Source organism: Sapajus apella, unplaced genomic scaffold (genome assembly GCF_009761245.1).
Source record: "Sapajus apella isolate SASKATOON/1434 unplaced genomic scaffold, GSC_monkey_1.0 scaffold9, whole genome shotgun sequence".
NCBI lineage: Eukaryota > Metazoa > Chordata > Mammalia > Primates > Cebidae > Sapajus > Sapajus apella.
This window is the reverse complement of record NW_022436949.1, coordinates 22643194-22665829: the sequence shown is the minus strand read 5'-3', so window position 1 is coordinate 22665829 and position 22636 is coordinate 22643194.

Sequence of the window (22636 nt, the reverse complement as noted above, 5' to 3'; positions counted from 1 at the left end):
AAATACATAAAACAATGTATGTTTGTAGAAATCATTTTTCTATTTCTGTTTCAGTTGTCAAGTTCATTTCACTTTATGGAATGTGTTTGCAGGTGTAGCCAATGTTCTTTAGTTTAAAAGGAAAATGCATCACCGTTGAATTATTGAGTGCAACAAAGAAGGAAAATGGTTTTTAGATGTGAAGTGGAAGCTATCACTTTGCAAAGCACGCTGGATGCATCAAAGGAACCCATGAGACTTGGTGATTAAAGACCATGTTTTGAGCAAATGCAGAAGTAAAGGTCATGACTGGGGAATGAGGGCCAGGAACCAAGAATCTGACTTTCCAGCACTAACAATGAAAGGAAGAGCAGGGGAGCAGTGGGGAGCTCAATTCAGGCCCAGATCCAAGACTGCCTCTCAGTTACCGGGATTAGAGGTAAACACCAAGTACTCAGTGATGCAGAGTTACAACTCATATAGATACATACTGCATACCATTTGTAGAAAGTTGTATGTGATTGTCCATTACGGAGTCTGAGCTCAGACATATACAATTATTTTTATTGTCTTCTTAAAACCCCCTTCAGATATCAGAATATGCTAATACAGTAACCTCAAAGGACATTTAGTAACCAGTCTGTTACTTAAGACTCCAGTGGGTAGGATGAGGAGCCCACACAAACTTCTGATTTTTTGAACTGTGAGCTATTCAATGTGCATTGTTTTATACTGCTAAGTACATGCTAACTTACTGCATAGTACTAAACACCCAATGCACTTTCTTTTCAAAATTCAGATTTGATTATTGTTTTCTTGCTTAAAGACTTCACAGGCTCCCCTTTACCCCTTTGTGATAAACTAGACACCTTATTAATAATTGGGGTCCTACCTACCTCTCCAGCTTTATCCATAGTGAAACATCCCTAGAGGTCCTAGGTTCCAGCCACACAGGTTCACTAGCTTGTCCTGAAACATAAGACTGGAGGCACAACAGATAGGCTCTGTTAACAACTCTTCCAATTTGTATATCACAGAGCCTAAACAACCAAAAACTGCATTTCCCACTCGGGTGGACACAACACAATGAGCCACACTCTTGTATAATCTCCTCTTCTTGCATTTAGGCAGAGCCTAAGACTTGCATCTAACACACACAATCTGTCAAAGGTGACAGGATGTCACTCTTGTGATTATGTTATTTTCTGTAAGACTGTCTAAGCAAACTACAGGAAGATCCTGCAGCACTTATCAAAACATAGTGAAGCTGGGGTTTTCTCTTTTCCTCCTCTATTAATTCAGCTTAGAGAAATAAAAATGTGTTTTATTTTGTTATCTCCATGCCCCTGGTATCTAGTATATCTAATAACTCTTGTTGGGTGGAACTGCACCCAACTATTTCATGTTCCTCCTACTCTGGGCTAGCAGCTGCTGATTATCTTCCAAGGGCCAGCCTAGCTGTGGAAATCATTTAATTTGGAAGTACACACATGTAGGCAACAAAGTACTGATGAAATGCTACAACATGGGTAAACCCTGTAAGTACTACACAAAGTGAAAGGAGCCAGTTTTAAAAGAAACCATATTGTATTTCATCTAAAATTTCCAGAATAATCAAATCTATATTAGTTGTGGCTTACTGGGGGGTAGGGGCAGAGTGACTATTAAAATGGATGTAGGGTTTCCTTGGCGGGGGATAAAAATAGTGTAACCATGATTGTTTTGATGGTTGCATAATTCTGTGAGTATACTAAAAGCCACTGTACATTTTATAGGATGAATTGGATGATATATATCTCGACAGAGCTGTTTAAAATGCATGTTAAAGTTTGTAGAGTAGCTATTGAAAGATTGGAAATAAAGTAATATCCACGCTAGTTAGTGTTGGTGGAGCAAGGAGAGAATAACAAAATAAACAAAACCACAAACATTTCAGGAAAAAAACTCAAATGGAGTGTAATAAATAATCTGATAATTACAACAATTATAAATAAGTAATCCAAATCAATATAAATGGGTTAAAATTTCAAGTTAAAATGTAGAGATGTCCCTTCGTCAGATGGGTAGGTTGCAAAAACTTTTCCCTATTCTGTTGGTTGCTGGTTCACTCTAACGATTGTTTCTTTTGCTGTGCAGAAGCTCTTACATTTAATTAGATCCCATTTACCTATTTTGGCTTTTGTTGCCTTTGCTTTTGGTGTTTTAGTCATGAAGTCCTTGCCAATGCCTATGTCCTGAATGGTACTGCCAAGGTTCTCTTCTAGGGTTTTTATGGTGTTAGGTCTTCTGTTTAAATCTTTAATCCATCTGGAATTAATTTGTGTTTAAGGTTTAATGAAGGGATTCAATTTCATCTTTCTGCATATGGCTAGCCAGTTTTCCCAACACCATTTATTAAATGAGGAATCCTTTCCCATTGCTTGTTTTTGTCAGGTTTGTCAAAGATCAGATGGTTATAGATATGTGGTATCACTTCTGAGGCAAACAAACAACCCCATCAGAAAGTGGGCAAAGGATGTGAACAGACACTTCTCAGAAGAAGACACTTATGCAGGCAACAGACATAAGAAAAAAAGCTCATCATCATTGGTCATTAGAGAAATGCAATTAAAAACCACATTGAGATACCAACTCATGCCAGTTAGAATGGTGATCATTAAAAAATCAAGAAACAATGGATGCTGAAGAGGATGTGGAAAAATAGGAACACTTTTATGCTGTTGGTGGGAGTGTAAATTAGTTCAACCATTGTGGAAGACAGTGTAGTGATTTCTCAAGGATCTAGTAACAGAAATACCATTTGACCCAGCAATTCCATTACTGGGTATATACCCGAAGGATTATAAATCATTCTATTATGAAGACACATGCGCACGTATGTTCTTTGTGGCATTATTTACAATAGCAAAGACTTAACCAACCCAAATGCTCATCAATGATAGACTGGATAAAGAAAATGTGGCTCATATACACAATGGAATACTATGCAGCCATAAAAAAGGATGAATTCATGTCCTTTGCAGTGACATGGATGAAGCTGGAAACCATCATTCTCAGCAAACTGATACAAGAACAGAAAACCAAACACCGCATGTTCTCACTCATAAATGGGTGTTGACCAATGAGAACACATGGACACAGGGAGGGGAACATTACACACCAAAGCCTGTCAGGGGTCTGGTGGGCTAGGGGAGGGACAGTAGGGGGTGGGGTATTGGGGAGGGATAGCATTAGGAGAAATATCTAATGTAGATGACAGGGGGATGGATGCAGCAAACCACCATGGCACACGTATGCCTATGTAACAAACCTGCATGTTCTGCACGCGTACCCCAGAGCTTAAAGCACAATAAAGAAAAAAAAATTAGACATTGTCAAGAGAAATATGTTATTTGTATGCCACCAACCTAAAACATAAATACACATAAAGATTGAAAGCACACTTTAAGAAAAAGCCTAACCAACACTAGTCATACAAAAGCTGCTAACGCTGTATTAAGGTTAGACAAAATACATTTAAAAGGCAGATATTCCTAGTGATTAAAAGGATCATTACATATTAGTACAAGTTCATCTTTCAAATAGATGTAACGATTCTCAACTTCCGAGTGTGAAAACCTAGTTTCAAAATGTATTAAACACAAAGTGAGCAAACTACAAAGAAAAAGCAAGTCCACTATAAAAATGGAGTAATTTTACTTACTTCATTCAGTCAGTTACAGATTAAGCAGGAAAAAAAAGCAAAACTAACTTTTACACGTTTTTTACAAAATTAAGCTCAATTAAAAGGACAAAGGCAGAATATTACATTGTAAAACTTGAAAAATCATAAACTTTTCATCATCCATAGGACATTAGGAAAACTCCATGTGCTCTAAACCAATTCTGAAAAACATTCTAAAAATTACTCATATGAAGAGCATGTTTTCTGATCTCAATGTAGTTAAGTAAAAAAACCAACAAGAAAAACGCAATCTCAAAAATTCTGACATTAAGGGTGGAAAAAGCACACTTCTTAATAGCTTTTTGGTTAAAAAAGATCTAATGCAGATATTAGAAAACACTTATAAGCAAAAAAAATATTGCCTATGTAAGTTTGAAGAATGACATGTAAAGGAAAATTTATACACTTGGTTCTTAAAATGGAAAACAAATACTAGAAATTAATGAACTAAATATCAAATTTAAAAAATTAGAAAAAGAATACAGATTGAACCCAAATAGAGAAAGGAATACAATAAAAATGATAAAGGTTAACATTAATAAAAGCAGAAAACAAAAAAATACAGCCTCAAGAAAGTCATAAACTGGCTTATGGTAAAAGAGAAACACAATTTTAAATAAGTAGTATTAGAAATAAGTAACTAGAGCTATAGATTAAGCAGTTTAAATGGAAGAGAATGTAATTAACAACTTTATGACAGTAAATTTGAAAGCTTAGATAAAATAAACTCCTAAAAAATATTATGAAAATATCTTTAAAAAATTAGCTGTACCTGAAAAGGTCTATATTTCTTACAGTAATTGAAGCAGTGATTAAACATATTCCACAAATAAAACAAGGTTCTGCAGTGGAACACAATCAAACCTCAATGAAAAAAAATCCAATTTATACAAACAATTCCAGAGAAGAGAAAAGTGGAAGTACTCTGTCTCCTTTGAAGAGGCAAATATACATCCCTGATTTTGAAAACAGACAAGAAGTCTATAAGAAAGAAAATTTGAGTCAATACAAGCCATTAATATTGAAGTAAAAATTCTAAACAAAATATGAGCAAATCAAACCCAATAATTCACATATAAGATGTGAATTACCATGCATCAGTTGCATTTATATAAGTATCTGCAAGTTTGGATTAACATTAGAAAATCATTTACTATAATTCACCAAATTAAGACATTAAAAAATTATCTCAACTATTTCAATGATTTTATTTATTTTTAATTTTTTAGTGATAGGGTCTATGTTGTCTAGGCTGGTCTTCAGCTACTGGCCCCCAGTAATTCTCTGACCTCAGCCTCCCAAATCAAGAGGATTGCAGGTGCAAGCTACCATGCCCAGCTAATGATTTTTAAAAATAAAAAAAACTGCTACAAGTCATTGCGTATTTATGATTACTCTTTAAAAACTTGTATAAACTTAGAAAAGTAAGCAGCATGTTGTTTATGGTATGTCAGCATATAGTAAAATTAATTTTAAAAGACACAATAATCATTCACCCAAAAACTAGAACCAAGGTAAGCTTGAAGAATGAGAGACTGAAGAATGATAATACAGGAAACTTCAGATACATTGTTACTGTTTTATATTTTTTAAGCTCCATGGTAGCTACACAAGTGTATGTTTCATGATTATTCTTTATACGCTTTTGTTAAGAGCCATTTCATAAAGAATAAACATATAAATTATTACATGAAAAAGTAGAGCTTCATAATGACTAATATATAAAGAAATCATTTACAAAGATAGCAGTTAAAAATATTCAAATCCTTTTTGATGGTATAAACCAAACACGAAAGAATTTTACGCTTGCTACAATAGTGCCTGTGAACTTGGTTTATGATGCTTTAGTCCAGATGATTATCTGCAAGTGTGGATATCCTTTATCTAAGTAGAGAAATGACCCTGACCAGGAAGAATAAAAGTAATTACAGAATTGGCATCCATGACAAAAATGCAATAGGGAGGTCATTCTGCCTCTCACTCAGCTCTGCAGAGCCCCCAAGACCCATAGGGTCTGGCTAACTTCAAATGATAAATCTAAGACTGGCTACTGAAAATTGGGTACCCACTTTGTGCCAGCTATTTTACATAAATTATCTTGATAGCAATCCTGTAAGCTATGTATTTTAATACCGTTTCTATGGGTGTAGAAACTTATATAAATTAACTCATATACCCCAGTTCACACTGAAGGTAAATTACATGTTCAAAACTTTAACCCAGATTTGACCCAGGAACCTGTGTGTTTCCTACTACCCCATTTTATCATTTACCTTCAAAAATTGCTCTTATAGCAAACAAAAAAATTATTGGCAACATTTAATAATTAGTATCTGCATAACAGACAACTAGGAGTCACACTACTTGCTGGTACTTTTAATCAAATCTAGATTAGATTTAAATTTCAACAAGACTGATCTAGGTGGGTTTTCACCATTTTAAAGATTTCCTTTTCTATTATCTGTAAAGAACTCAACTTGGGCCTGATATTGTTTCAATGAGATTCTGATCATTTACAGAATAAAATGTAATTTCAGAGATTTGTTAGCCATTCTTATAAACTTCTATTAGGAAAAAATCCACTACAACTCAGAGCCACCAGAACAAAAGAAAGTGGCAACTGGCTATCTCCCTCTGATTGACACTAAAGGTGCTCCTATTATTTCATCTTTGAGTAAACTATTCAGTGGCATAGCAAACATCAATGTGCACAGGGTATCTTCAGACATTTTCAAGGCAAATCTAAACTTTAGCAGAATGTAGCACAGCTTCCTTCTTTTCATTCTAAATACAACTCTATAAGCATGATTGGGTAAAACAAGAGTCTGGAAGTGGAAATAAATTGCCTTCAACCAACAGACAGTAACACTGCATGATATAAAAGAAATGTCAGAGGTTAACTCGTGTCAATGATTGCTACATCCCCCAGCAGTCAGCTACAAAATGGGCTGTCAGTATTGCCAAGAGCTAAAAATCTCTCCGATTGATAGGCAACTTAAAAGGTCAAGTGTATGCAAGAGCAAAATGTAATTCTTTTGCATGTATTGCAGTATTTTCACCATATGATAACTATGACTTGTTAGCAGTCTTAATGCAATGGGGCAATACAAGATCAGAAAATTATGTTTCTTTTTGACATTCATATGAAGGTAAAACAACAATGTATATAGAGTACTATCAATTAGAAAAAATAAACTTTTCTATTGCAAACATGTTAAATAGCACAATGCTTTTAGTCTATAGACGAAGTTGAGTGATTCAAAAATATTAACAGTTTTTCTTTCATTCAGTAAATAAAAGCAAATGTGACTGTTCCAACCACTAATGTTAATGATGGGTCTTATTAGCAACCAGCATTTTGCAGCTATTCTTAGGATAAATTTAGCTAAGCTCAGCATGACAAATTAGAGCAAAGAATTTCATATATTTTCTTCCTCTTCTCACATTATAATGACTTCTCCAGTGGTTTTTGCCTTGGAAAATGGGTAATTGCAGAAATTGGAAATGTTCTTGGGTGTTATCCTTTCCTTTAAAATTAGAGTGTCCATGGGTTTAATGCCTAGAAAATGCAAGAATTGTATTTCACATACAACAATTCTATACCTAAAAGGGTGTTGAAAAGTACGAAATATATATATATATGTGTATATATATATGCATATACAACATTTTATTATTGCTCGATGACTCAGATGGTAATTACAACAATCATAAAAATCTCTTGCAGAGCCCAGTATTAGCATCCATGTAATCGAAGCCTTACTTTACATATTAAATACTGTATGGAGGACTTAAGCTTGAAAGCTAGAGCCTCAAACAAGGATGGCATGCAGGTGAGTACTCCACAGATGATGCCAAGAAGTGAAGGACCAAGGTAGCTAATTTTATTGTCAACTTGACTGGACCATGAAGTACCCAGATATTTGGACAAATATTATTTGTAACTCTATGAGGATGTTTTTGATGACATTAACACTTAATTCAGTAGACTGAGTAAAGCGGGTTGCCCTCTCTAATTTGGATGAGTCTCATCCAATCAGTTGAAGAACTGAGCAGAAGAAAAGGGCTGACACTTTCACACATAAGGGAGAATTCCTCCCACTTCACTGTGTTGAACTGGGACACTGACTTTTTCCCCTGTCTTTGGACTCAGAAATATCAACTTTTCCTGGGTCTCAAACCTGCCAGCCTTCAGCTCTTCCAGGTCTTCAGCTTGCTGACTTATTCTGAGATTTGTCAGACTCTGTAACTGCATGAGACAATTTCTTATTTTATATATATACATAAGACATAATATCCATATATATATGTGTGTGTGTGTGTGTGTGTGTGTGTGTGTTTGTGTGTGAATTTTAACAATAATTTATTTTAAAAATCTTTGCTGTGATCTGAATGTTTGCATCCCTCCAAAACGCATGTGTTAAAATCCTAACCCTGAAGGTGCTAGGTAGGACGTTTGGGAGGTGATTAGGTCATGAGGACATAGACCTCATAATAGGATTGGTGCCCTTATAAAAGGAGTCCCAGCGATCCCTAGCTCCTGCTGTCAGGTGAGGTTACAGCAAAAAGACACCATCTTTAAATCAGAGAGCAGGCACTCCACAAATGCTCAATCTGCCAGCATCTTGATCTTGCACTTCCATGTCTCCAAAGCTGTGAGAAATAAATTTTTATGATTTATAAGCTACCCAATTTTTGGTATTTTGTTATAGCAGCCTAAATGGACTATGGCAATATGGGGAAAATGTTAAAATGCTAGCAAAGGATATAGATTTGCTCAATTAATGAAGATATTTCACACACTTGAACAGAATGACTGAAGTTCGCTTACACATTTAAAACAAACCTAAGCAAAATTCTAATTAAATGTTTTGAGGAACTTGATAAACTTACTATGAAATTTATTTGCAACAATAAAGGTGCATGAATAGTCATTTTATTAAAATAAAGCAGTATAGTTTTGGTGCAGGAACAGATGAACAGACCAATGGAACAAAATGTCAGTTATAGATAAGACAATGAATATGCAAGTAATATAGGTGGGATTACAAATAATAGTAAAATAAATGATTGTTTAAAAGATTATGTTGGGAAAACCAGCTGTTTAGAGAAAATAAAACTGGATGCCCGAGCAAAACCATATACAACATTCGAAGGTAGACTGTAGATGAAATAAAGATCTAAATGAATAATGTAAAACTACGAGGTATCTTTTTAAAATTGTCATAGATACAGCTTTTATTGTTTCAGAACAAATGCAAAAGAATCTTTGTGACCTAAGAGAAAGGGCCTCTTAAATTTTAAATATACAATCACTAAGGGCAAAGGCACTGATTTTGATTACATCAAAATTAAAGCTTCCTGTGACCAGCGGAAAAAAAAAATGCATACACTATGTGATTTTGCTTATATGAGGTACCAAGTTCAAAGATGTAGAAAGTAAAACGGTGGTTGCCAGGAGCTAGAGGGAGAAGAGAAGAGAAAATTGTTGTTTCTTGGGTATAAAGCTTCAGTTTTGAAAGATGAAAAACGTTCTGGAAACTGGTGCACAACAATGTGAATGTGCTTGACATTACTGAACTGTACATACAAAAATGGCTAAGATGGCCACATTTTCCTGTGTATTTTACCACAATTTATTTAAACTACATATTCTGTCTGTTGGTCACCATGTTAATGATGTTTCTGGAATGGGAGAAAATATTGGTGATATCTGATGAGAGATTAATATCAAAATTATATGACGAGTTTCTGCAAATTTACTAAGAACTTAAGAAAAACGGGTTTTTCTGAGATCCAAGATGGCCGTTTAGGAACAGCTCAGGATTGCAGCTCCCAGTGAAAGCGCACAGGCTGCTGCAGGTGATCCCCAGGAAAGCAGGGCCTGGAGTGGACCTCAGCAGACCTACAGCAGAGGGGCCAGACTGTTAGAAGGAAAACTAAGAAACAGAAATAACCTCATCATCAACAAACAGAACGTCCACTCAGAGACCCGATCTGAAAGCCAGCAACTACAAAGATGACAGGTGGACAAATTCACAAAGATGGGAAGAAACCGGCGCAAAAAGGATGAAAACACCCGAAACCAGAACACCTCTCCTCCTACAAGGGATCACAACCCCTCACCAGCAAGGGAAAAAGGTTGGATGGAGAACGAGTGTGATGAAATGACAGAATCAGACTTCAGAAGGTGGGTAGTAAGAAACTTCTGTGAAATAAAAGAACATGTTCTAACCCAATGCAAAGAAACCAAGAATCTTGAAAAAAAATTTGAAGAAATGCTAACAAGAATGGACAAAACAGAAAGGAATATAAGTGAATTGATGGAGCTGAAAAACACAACACGAGAACTTCGTGAAGCATGCACAAGTATCAACAGCCGAATTGACCAAGCAGAAGAAAGGATATCAGAGGTCGAAGATCAACTCAATGAAATAAAACGGGAAGGCAAGACTGGAGAAAAAAGGGTAAAAAGGAATGAACAAAGTCTCCAAGAAATGTGGGACTATTTGAAAAGACCTAATCTACGTTTGATAGGTGTACATGAATGCGACGAAGAGAATGAATCCAAGCTGGAAAATACTCTTCAGGATATTATCCAGGAAAACATCAACCTAGCAAGGCAGGCAAATATTCAAGTCCAGGAAATACAGAGAACACCACAAAGATATTCCTCAAAAAGAGCAACCCCAAGGCACATAATCGTCAGATTCACCAGGGTCGAAATGAAGGACAAAATACTAAGGGCAGCCAGAGAGAAAGGTCGGGTTACCCACAAAGGGAAGCCCATCAGACTCACAGCAGATCTCTCAGCAGAAACCCTACAAGCCAGAAGAGAATGGGGGCCAATATTCAACATCCTTAAAGAAAAGAACTTTCAACCCAGAATCCCCTATCTAGCCAAGCTAAGCTTCATAAGTGAAGGAAAAATAAAATCCTTTGTGAACATGCAAGAACTCAGAGATTTCGTCACCACCAGGCCAGCTTTACAAGAGTTCCTGAAAGAGGCTCTACACATATAAAGGAACAACCCGTAACAGCCACTCCAAAAACATGCCAAATAGTAAAAAGAATCAACACATTGAAGAATCTGCATCAACTAATGGGCAAAACAGCCAGCTAGCACCAAAATGGCAGTATCAAATTCACACATAACAATATTAACCCTAAATGTAAATGGACCAAATGCCCCAATCAAAAGACACAGACTGGCAAATTGGATAAAAAGCCAAAACCCATCGGTGTGCTGTATCCAGGAAACCCATCTCACATACAAGGATACACAAAGTCTCAAACTAAAGGGATGGAGGAAGATTTACCAAGCAAATGGAGAGCAAAAAAAAAGCAGGAGTTGCAATTCTCATCTCTGATAAATTAGACTTTAAAGCAACAAAGTTCAAAAGAGACAAAGAAGGACATTACTTAATGGTAAAAGGATCAATGCAACAAGAAGAGCTAACGATCCTAAATATATACGCACCCAATACAGGAGCACCCAGATACATAAGGCAAGTTCTTAATGACTTACAAAAACACTTAGACTCCCACACAATTATAGTGGGAGACTTTAACACCCCATTTGTCAATATTAGACAGATCAACCAGACAGAAAATTAACAAGGATAGCCAGGACTTGAACTCAGACCTGGACCAAGCAAACCTAATAGACGTTTACAGAACTCTCCACCCCAAATCCACAGAATATACATTCTTCTCAGCACCACATCACACCCACTCTAAAATTGACCACATAATTGGGAGTAAATCACTCCTAGCAAATGCAAAAGAACGGAAATCGTAACAAACAGTCTCTCAGACCACAGTGCAATCAAGTTAGAACTCAGAATTCAAAAACTAACCCAGAACCGCACAGCTTCATGGAAACTCAACAGCTTGCTCTTGAATGTTGACTGGATAAACAATGAAATGAAGACAGAAATAAAGATGTTCTTCAAAACCAACCAGAATGAAGACACAACATACCAGAATCTCTGGGACACATTTAAAGCAGTCTCTAGAGAAAAATATGTAGCAATAAGTGCTCACATGAGAAGCAAGGAGAGATCAAAAATTGACACCCTATCGTCAAAACTGAAAGAGCTAGAGGAGCAAGATCAAAAAACCTCAAAGTCTAGCAGAAGACAAGAAATAACTAAGATCAGAGCAGAACTGAAGGAGATAGAGACACAAAAAACCCTTCAAAAAATCAATAAATCCAGGAGCTGGTTTTTTGAAAAGATCAATAAAATAGACAGACCACTAGCCAGATTAATAAAAAAGAAAAGAGAAAATAACCAAATAGATGCAATAAAAAGCAATAAAGGGGATATCATCACAGATTCCACAGAAATTCAAACTATCATCAGGGATGATTACAAACAACTCTATGCACATAAACTAGTAAACCTGGAAGAAATGGATAAATTCCTGGACACTTGCCTCCTCCCAAGCCTAAACCAGGAAGAAGCCAAAACCCTGAGCACACCCATAACAAGGTCTGAAGTTGAGGCAGCAATTAAGAGCTTACCACCCAAAAAAAGCCCAGGTCCAGACGGGTTCACAGCCGAATTCTACCAGACATACAAAGAGGAGCTGGTACCATTCCTTCTGAAACTATTCCAAACAATAGAAAAAGAGGGAATTCTTCCCAAATCATTTTATGAGACCAACATCATCCTGATTCCAAAACCCGGCAGAGACTCAACAAGAAAAGAAAACTTCAGGCCAATATCCATGATGAAAATAGATGCAAAAATCTTCAATAAAATACTGGCAAGCCGATTGCAACAGCACATAAAAAGCTTATCCATCGTGATCAAGTAGGCTTCATCCCGGGGATGCAAGGCTGGTTCAACATACACAAGTCTATAAACGTAATTCACCACATAAACAGAACCAAAGACAAAAACCACATGATTATCTCCATTAATGCAGAGAAGGCCTTTGACAAAATTCAACAGCCCTTTATGCTAAAAACCCTCAATAAGCTAGGTATTGACGGAACGTATCTCGAAATAATAAAAGCTATTTATGACAAACCAACAGCCAATATCATACTGAATGGGCAAAAACTGGAAGCATTCCCCTTGAAATCTGGCACTAGACAAGGATGCCCTCTCTCACCACTCCCATTCAATATAGTACTAGAAGTTCTAGCCAGAGCAATCAGGCAAGAAAAAGAAATAAAGGGCATTCAAATAGGAAAGGAGGAAGTCAAATTGTCTCTATTTGCAGACGACATGATTGTATATCTAGAAGACCCCATCGTCTCAGCCCAAAATCTCTTGAAACTGATAAGTTCAGCAAAGTCTCAGGATACAAAATCAATGTGCAAAAATCACAAGCATTCCTACACACCAATAACAGACTTAAAGAGAGCCAAATCAAGAACGAACTACCATTCACAATTGCCACAAAGAGAATAAAATACCTAGGAATACAACTAACAAGGAACGTAAAGGACCTCTTCAAGAAGAACTACAAGCCACTGCTCAACGAAATAAGAGAGGACACAAACAGATGGAGAAACATTCCATGTTCATGGTTAGGAAGAATCAATATCGTGAAAATGGCCATACTGCCCAAAGTAATTTACAGATTCAACACTATCCCCATCAAGCTACCACTGACCTTCTTCACAGAACTGGAAAAAACCACCTTAAACTTCATATGGAACCAAAAGAGAACCCGCATAGCCAAGTCAATTCTAAGCAAAAAGAACAAAGCGGGGGGCATCACACAACCGGACTTCAAACAATACTACAAGTCTACAGTAATGAAAACAGCATGGTACTGGTACCAAAACAGAGATATAGACCAATGGAACAGAACAGAGGTCTCGGAGGCAACACAACATATCTACAACCATCTGATCTTTGACAAACCAGACAAAAACAAGCAATGGGGAAAGGATTCCCTGTTCAATAAATGGTGTTGGGAAAACTGGCTAACCATGTGCAGAAAGCAGAAACTGGACCCCTTCCTGGCACCTTACACTAAAATTAACTCCAGATGGATTAAAGAGTTAAACATAAGACCCAACACCATAAAAACCCTAGAAGAAAATCTAGGCAAAACCATTCAGGACATAGGCATAGGCAAGGACTTCATGACCAAAACACCAAAAGCATTGACAACAAAAGCCAAAATAGACAAATGGGACCTAATCAACTCCACTGCTTCTGCACAGCAAAAGAAACAGTCATTAGAGTGAATCAGCAACCAACGGAATGGGAAAAAAAATTTTTGCAGTTTACCCATCTGACAAAGGGCTGATATCCAGAATTTACAAAGAACTAAAACAGATTTACAAGAAAAAAACTAACAAGCCCATTCAAAAGTGGGCAAAGGATATGAACAGATACTTTACAAAAGAAGACATACATGAGGCCAACAAACATATGAAAAAATGCTCATCATCACTGGTCATCAGAGAAATGCAAATCAAAACTACATTGAGATACCATCTCATGCCAGTTAGAATGGCAATCATTAAAAAATCTGGAGACAACAGATGCTGGAGAGGATGTGGAGAAATAGGAACACTTTTACACTATTGGTGGGAGTGTAAATTAGTTCAACCATTGTGGAAGACAGTGTGGCGATTCCTCAAGGACCTAGAAATAGAAATTCCATTTGACCCAGCAATCCCATTACTGGGTATATATCCAAAGGATTACAAATCGTTCTACTATAAGGACACGTACACACGAATGTTCATTGCAGCACTGTTTACAATAGCAAAGACCTGGAACCAACCCAAATGCCCATCGATGATAGACTGGACAGGGAAAATGCGGCACATATACACCATGGAATGTTATGCAGCCATCAAAAATGATGAGTTTGTGTCCTTTGTAGGGACATGGATGAACCTGGAAACCATCATTCTCAGCAAACTGACACAAGAGCAGAAGATCAAACACCCACCGCATGTTCTCATAGGTGGGTGTTGAACAATGAGAACACATGGACACAAGGAAGGGGAGTACTACACACTGGGGTCAGTTGGGGGGAAATAGGGGAGGGACGGTGGGGCGTGGGGAGTTGGGGAGAGATAGCAAGGGGAGAGATGCCAGGTGTAGGTGATGGGGAGGAAGGCAGCAAATCACTGTCACGTGTGTACCTATGCAGCAATCTTGCATGTTCTTCACATGTACCCCAAAACCTAAAATGCAATAAAATAAATGAAAAAAAAATTAAAAAAAGAAAAACATGCAAAGAAAATAAACATACAATATAGAGGACAGAAAATTAATAAGCATGTAAAGATACGCTCAAAATTATTATTTTTTTTTTTTGAGACGGAGTTTCGCTCTTGTTACCGAGGCTGGAGTGCAATGGCGCGATCTCGGCTCACTGCAACCTCCGCTTCCTGGGCTCAGACAATTCTCCTGCCTCAGCCTCCTGAATAGCTGGGCATGGTGGCTCACGCCTGTAATCCCAGCACTTTGGGAGGCCAAGGCGGGTGGATCACAAGGTCAAAATTACTATAAATCAGAGAAATGCAAATACATCAGAGAAATGCAATAGTGAAAGAACATTTTATACCTATTGTGCTGGCATAATTATATTGGCTTGATAAAGTGAAATTTAGCCAAGGATGTGGGATACAGGACCCTTTATGAGTACATCATAGCAGTGTGGAGTATGGTCCTTCTAGAGAACAAATTGGTACCACTTAATCATATTAAGCATACTTCAACCAACCATTTCAGTTCTGAGTGCATATATGATAAAGAAATTATCACTCAGCTCCTTAAGACCTCAGGTACCACGATGTTCACTGTGGTACTATTTGTGGTAGCAAAGAATTGGAAGCAACCTGGGTTAAAAATCTCTTAAAGGAGCTGTTATAAGTAGTGAAGTAGGTTTCCATATGACATCATGAAATAATCTTTTTTATAAATAAAAAATACAATGTCAATGAAGCCCACTGAAAATACAATCACTCAAAACAATAGTTCATATTGTGCAAACCTTGATATCCTTTCAACATCAAATGTTTATTATGGTGTGTGTGGGGGGGGTGGATTGGGAGTACAGTTTGAGAACAAACGAGATAAAGATACTGCCAAGGAGGTCAGGTATTCTGTGAGGCTGCAGGTGTCTGTCAAAGACCCAGTCAGCCTAACAGGCTGCTCAAGCTTCCTAATTTGTGGTTACTGGTGTTAAAAATTGTGAGAACTTTTGATCACAACTTACAGTCATTTCTTCAAGGTAGCAGAGTTTCAGATTGTTTACCTCCCTAAGAAAATGAAATAAATCAATAAGAACTTTATTGTTGTTATATTTGAATCAATGAAGTCCTCTCCGGGAAGGAAAAAAGAACCTTGCTTAGGTGAAAATATAGTTCATTACTTGAATTTTCTGTGCCCTTGTGGATACAAAAAATAGCATTATTCACTGCTCTTTAAAAAAGTCATTAAAAAAAGAAAAAGATTTTTAAAATGTTTTGCTTAGGTCATTACAGTTTTCTACATTATCCTGTTATTGAAGGCTAGAATTAGTAAAACAAGGAGGGCAATTTTAAATTCTAAAAAATGTAGTGACTCTTTAATAAAAGAGTTTAGAATATTTAAAATTATTTATAAAAGGCAAGATTTGGCGACCCCTTACATAGAGGCTCCTGGCTCTCAGCTTTGCTTCTTAACTCTTCTTTGTAGCAGATGAAAAGGGGTGACTGTATATGGTGTTAACTCAAACCTGTTTGGCTACATGGTAATCCACAAAGTGGACATAATATACAATGTGTCTCAAGAGTTGCATCTGCCAACTTGATTGGCAGCACATCACTACAGCTCTGTGTAGGAATGGGGAGTGGCATGTTTACCGTATTTATACCATACTCAACTCTTGTAGGTAAAAGTTCTAAACTACACTGAAACCTTTTGAAATAAATGTCAACTTTTGGCAAAACAAGACTTTCCAAGAATAAGTTATTAAAAATGCTAATGAATGTCTCAGAAATTTAGTTAAGTGTTATATACCATGTTACCCTTTAAGTATATGCAAATTAAATTTAAATATGTAAAAATTTAAACTTCCTCTTAACATAGCTATTTAAGGATGAAAGAAGAAAACAACTTAATTATGTGGTTTGGATGTGAGCTCAATTTGTAACAGGGTTGTTACAACACCCCTAAACATCACAGACAGAAAATATTTTTTTAAAAGGAGAAGTATATTCTTTTTTGTCCAGCCTCATATTCCCATTTGGCCAGAAGGCACAAAAGGATCAGTGATGGACTAAGTACAACTAAGCCAAGGAATGGACTCTTCCTTGCCTGGATGATAGGCAGTTAATACTTTCCTGAGAAGCTCCTTCTGTTTGTTTATAAAGCATACTTCAACTGCTTTCCCTATCTTTCCCTTTATTCTTTTTCTTTTCTAGCATTACTCCTTGAAAGGAAAAAAGAAAAAGATCAATATCCTTCATGAAGATATAATCTCTTAATAAAGGTTTAGTATTCTAAATACAATGAGATATATAGATAGATAGATAGATAGATAGATAGATAGATAGATAGATAGATAGATAGATCATGTTACAAAGAAGTATAGTTTGGTTTGATTTAATCATTTAAAAAATTAGCACAATTCACCACTTTAATAAAATTGAGAGAAAAAATACTGTTACAGATGCTGAAAATGACACTGATGAAATTTCTTATTTATGACACATTTTAGCAAACTAAGATAGTTGTAAAATATTAAGCAAAGTTTATTTATATTCAATTGAACACTACCCCTTGTGACTGAGAAAAAATCTGTTACTACTTCTATTTAACACTGTCCTGGACATCCTAGTTCAAGGGTCCCCAACCCCTGGGCGACAAACCAGTAGCGGCTGCTGCCAGAACAAGACCACACAACAGGCGAGCAGCCAGTGAGCAAGGCAAGTTTCATCTGCATTTACAGCTATGCCCCATCGTTCACATTACTACCTGAGCTCTGATTCCTATCACATCAGTGGTAGCATTAGATTCTCATAGGAGCACACACCCTATTGTGTACTGCTTATTCAAGAGATCCAGGTTGTGCATTCCTTATGAGAATCTAATGCCTGACGATCTGAGGTGGAGCTGAAGTGGTGATGCTAGCAGTGGCGAGTGGCTACAAATACAGACTGACACGAGAAGAGAGGTTTTACTGCATAGTGACCATAATAAATCAAATGCTTGCAGGCTCATAAAAAACCTATCACCGAGTAGCAAGTGACAAACCATATCTGGTGGCAGGCTTTATAGTGGCAAGCGAGTTGATGTACTTCAATTGTACAACTGCACATGTTGGCAGGCCTTAAGTCAGAATCCAACATTTATCTTAGCTCATTATTTTATTTACCACTTCCACTTTCACCTCTTCCCCACACTGCACACTTGTCTCAGTCACAGTTTTGGTAAGCCTGCAAGCTAACCTTACCCAAAATGAGTAAAAAAAAACATCCTGGAGAACATCTTTGAAAAGGGGGAAAGACCCAGTGATGAGACAGCAGAAGACTCTAAGACTGCCAATCCAAAAGCAGCTGCATTTATTAGAAAATACGAAGAGTCCTACTTAAATTACGTGTTCATTGCAAGAGATGGTCACATTCTCCAAGCTCACTTTGTCTAATGTGTGATTTTCTATCCAACAAAGCCATGAAACGTTCAAAATTGCTTTGCCACATGGAGACCAAGCACCCTGCATTAAAAGACATGCCTTTCTAGTTCTAAAAAAAAAAAAAAAAACCAAAACAGTTAACAGAAGCAATTATTGAAGGCCACCACTTCATCAGGTGTGTCTTCACTAACACCATTATTCTTAGTAGCAAACCACATTGCTAAAGCTAAGAAGCCCTTTAGTATTAGTGAAGAACTGATCCTGCCTGCCGCTAAGAACATTTGTCATGAATCTCTAGGAGAGGATGCTCTTTAAAAGATGACATGTGTCCTCTTTTGGCTACTGTTATAACTAGATGAACTGATGAAGTAGCAGAGGATACTGAGGCACCATTGGTAGAGAGGATTCATGAGTCACCACGGTATGCAATCCAGGTTGATGAGCCTACTGATGTTGACAAGGCGACAATGCTTGTTTTTGTGCAATATATTTTTCAGGAGGATATGCATGAGGACATGTTATGTGCACTTTTGTTGCCAACCAATGCCACAGCTGCAGAACTATTCAAGTCTTTGAATAATTACATATCAGGAAAACGAAATTGGTCATTTTGTGTGAGTATATGCATAGGCAGAGAGGCTGCTATAACTGGAAGACTTTTTGGTTTCACTACTTGGGTCAAAGAGATGGCTTATGAATGTGACCCTACACACTGCGTCATCCATAGAGAAATGCTGGCTAGCCAAAAATTGTCACCTGAACTTAACATTTTGCAGTATGTGATGAAATTATCAACCACATTAAAGTACATGCCCTTAATTCACATCTGTTTGCTCAACTCTGTGAGGAGACGGATGCAGAGCACACGTTTTCTCTGATACACAGAAGTGAGATGGCTTTCTAAAGGTAAATCACTGGCCATAGTTTTTTAGTTAAAAGAGCCACTCATGTGTTTTCTTTTAGAAAAAGAGTCACCACCAGCAGAAGATTTCAGTGACACAGAATGAGTCGCAAAATTCATGTACTTGTGTGACATATTCAACCTGTTGGAGAAACTCAATGTATGTAGGGGAGGATGACAACAGTGTCAGGGAAGAATGAAAACTGTGCTCAAGTCAGCAGATAAAGTGGTTGCATTCAAAGCCAAGCTGGGATTATGGGAGCAACAAGTGATTACTTGGATTTCTGACATGTTTCAAATATTAGCAAAGATTTTCAAAGAGACGGACCCAGGGCCTTCTTTCCCCTAGGTGGTGCATGATCACCTGTCTCAGTTTTTGAAAGGACTTGAACTTTACATGCCAACGCAAAAGATGCCTGAACTGGGCAGGAATGGATCCACAATCCATTTGTGTAATAAGCCAGGTGAATCAACTTTGTGCTGGAAGAGGATCAGCTGCTTGAGATCATAAGTGATAACCTTAAAAGTATGTTTGAGGCAACTTCAAATCTCCATACATTGTGGATGAAAGTCAAAGCAGAATATCGTGAGATTGCCAAAAAAGCACTGAAAAATCTGCTTCCACTTCCAACCTCCTCTTTTTGTGAAGCAGGGAATTCTGCAGTGACAACAACCAAAATGAGATTATGGAGTAGACCGGACATAAGCAACACACTTCCAGTGTCACTGTCTCCCATCACCCCAGGTGGGATAGTTGGAGGAAAACAAGCTCAGACCTCCCAGTGATTTTACATTATGATGAGTTGTATGGATACTTCATCATGTATTACGATGTAATAATGATAGAAATATAGTGTACAAAAATGTAATGCACGCGAATCATCCCCAAACCATCCCCCCATCACCAGTCAGTGGAAAAACTGTCTTCCATAAAGCCCATCCCTGTTGCCAAAAAGGTTGGGAACCACTGTCCTAGTCAATATAGAAAAGCAAGAGAAAGGAATGAGAAGTACAAAGAATTAGAAAGGAAAAATAAAATTGTCATTGTTTGCAGATAGTTTAAATAGAAAATTTAGAACATCTACAGATAACCTTCAGAAATAATCATTGAATTGAGCAAAATTAATAGATCCAATAACTATACAGAATCCATTGCACCTCAGTGTACTATCAACAAAAATGGAAATGCAAATAGCATTTGGGAATTACTGCGTATAGTTACAAATGAAGTTTAAATCAAGTATCTCTGATATTATAGCAATAGGCACACCTCAGATCATCACTATATTATGGTACCTACAATTATGAGCAGTTTTCTTCATAAGATTAAACAGGTATTCACAATGACTACCTTATTTATCCTTCCAAGGTCATTTCAATATATACAGACATCTGATAAAATTAAGCTTTGTTGATTTAATTAAAACTCTAGATGAAGAGGACAGGCCTGAAACCTTATGAAGAATGGATACTTCAAATCAACATAGCAATTAACAATGAACATTTGAGGTTTTTGCATGAATGACCTAAACTTCCTATATTAATCAGGGAGGTCTCCTTATCACTATCATTGGAGCTAAAATTTCTGGTCAGTGTAACAAGATTTAAAGCAAACATAAGAGAAATAAGAAAATAAAATTTCAAAAGTATTGTAAAGCACAAAGAAAAGTATGAGTATTAAATTTATTGTCAAATGAAACTGAATTTGTTTTCCTGCTCTGCCATTTACTGTGTGCCTCTTATCAGTTCATCACTATAAGTTTCAATCTACCCATTATAAAATGTCAACAAAGATAGTATTTATCTCAAAAGATTGTTGCCAGGTGCTTGAGATGTGTCAGATACTATTATAAACATATAAATATATATGTCTACATATATAGATATATATACAAATTTATATAAAATATAAATTGGTGTGTGTATGCATTTGCATACTCAGTTAATTAAGGATAACAGCACGATTTGAATCCAATTAGTTTGACTCCACAATATGTGCTCCTAACTAGTAAATGCACTATTCATTGATTTATTGTCTGTTCAAAAATTCATTATTTCTTCAACAAATATTCCTTGGGTGCTTACTAAATATAGGGCACTATTTTATGTAATGGGATACATGAGTGAACAAAAACAAATATTCTCCTACTTTATTGTAGTTATATAGTTACAATGTAAGAAGTGTACATTCTAGCCAGTGGAAAGAGCCAGCAAACACAGTACATGATATCTATAAGCAACAAATAAATTATAGTGATAATTAGATATTTTAAAATTAAAAATATTTTTAATTTTAATTTTTTTAATTAAATATTAAAAAGTGTTTACAATGGCATCAAAACATGAAACTATGAATGGAAGAAAATTATACAAAACATACATTCAGAAAACCATAAAACATTAAAGACACACATAAGAAAAATTAAGACCTACATGAACAGAGGAATATCCCATATCCATAGACGTAGAGACTTGGTTTTATAAAGAAATCAGTTATTGCCAAATTGTTTTACAGATTCTCTAATTTCAATAAAATTTCCAGAAAATTTGGTGAAATTTGATGAAATTACAAAATTTATGTAGAAACGCAATGAGTCAGGAGTAGCCAAGATAATCTTGAAAGGGGAATATGAAAGGAAAAAGACTAAGAAGAAAAGGCGAAGAAAAAGGAAGAGAGAGGGGAAGCAAATGGGGAGGAAAATGAGAAAATGATTGAATTTAAATCACAAAGTAGCACGGCTTATATAAAACACTATTAAACTAAGACCATATGGTATTAATACAAGGATAAACAAATAGGTCATTGGCATAGATTTCAGGAACAAGTCCACATTGTTGCCACCACCAAAATTAATTTTTAAAAATGCAAAGAAAAGGTGACAGTCTTTAATAATTTATCTTTGATTTTAGGTTGAGGGGTACATGCTCAGGTTCTTATATAGTTAAAACGTGTGTCACAGGGATTTGGTGTACAGATTTTATCACCCATGTAATAAGTGTAGTACCCAATAGGTAGCTTTTCAATCCTCACCCTCCCACCCTCTGCCCTCAAAGACCCAGTGTCTCTTGTTCCCTTGTGTTTTTGTATACTCAATGATTAGCTCCCACTTATAAGAACATGTAGTATTTGGTTTTCTCTTTCTGTGTTAGTTTGCTTAGGATAAAGGTCATTAGAAAAAACTATTGCAAAGGATGCAATCTTGTTCCTTTTATGGTTGTGTAGTATTCTGTGATATATATGTACCATATTTTCTTCATCCAGTCTACCTCCAAGTCATTAGAAAAAACGATTACAAAGGACATAATCTTGTTCCTTTTATGGCTATGTAGTATTTCATGACATATACGTACATTTTCTTTATCCAGTCTAATATTAATGGGCATGTAGGTTGGTTCTATGTCTTTGCTATTGTGCTGTGATGAACATA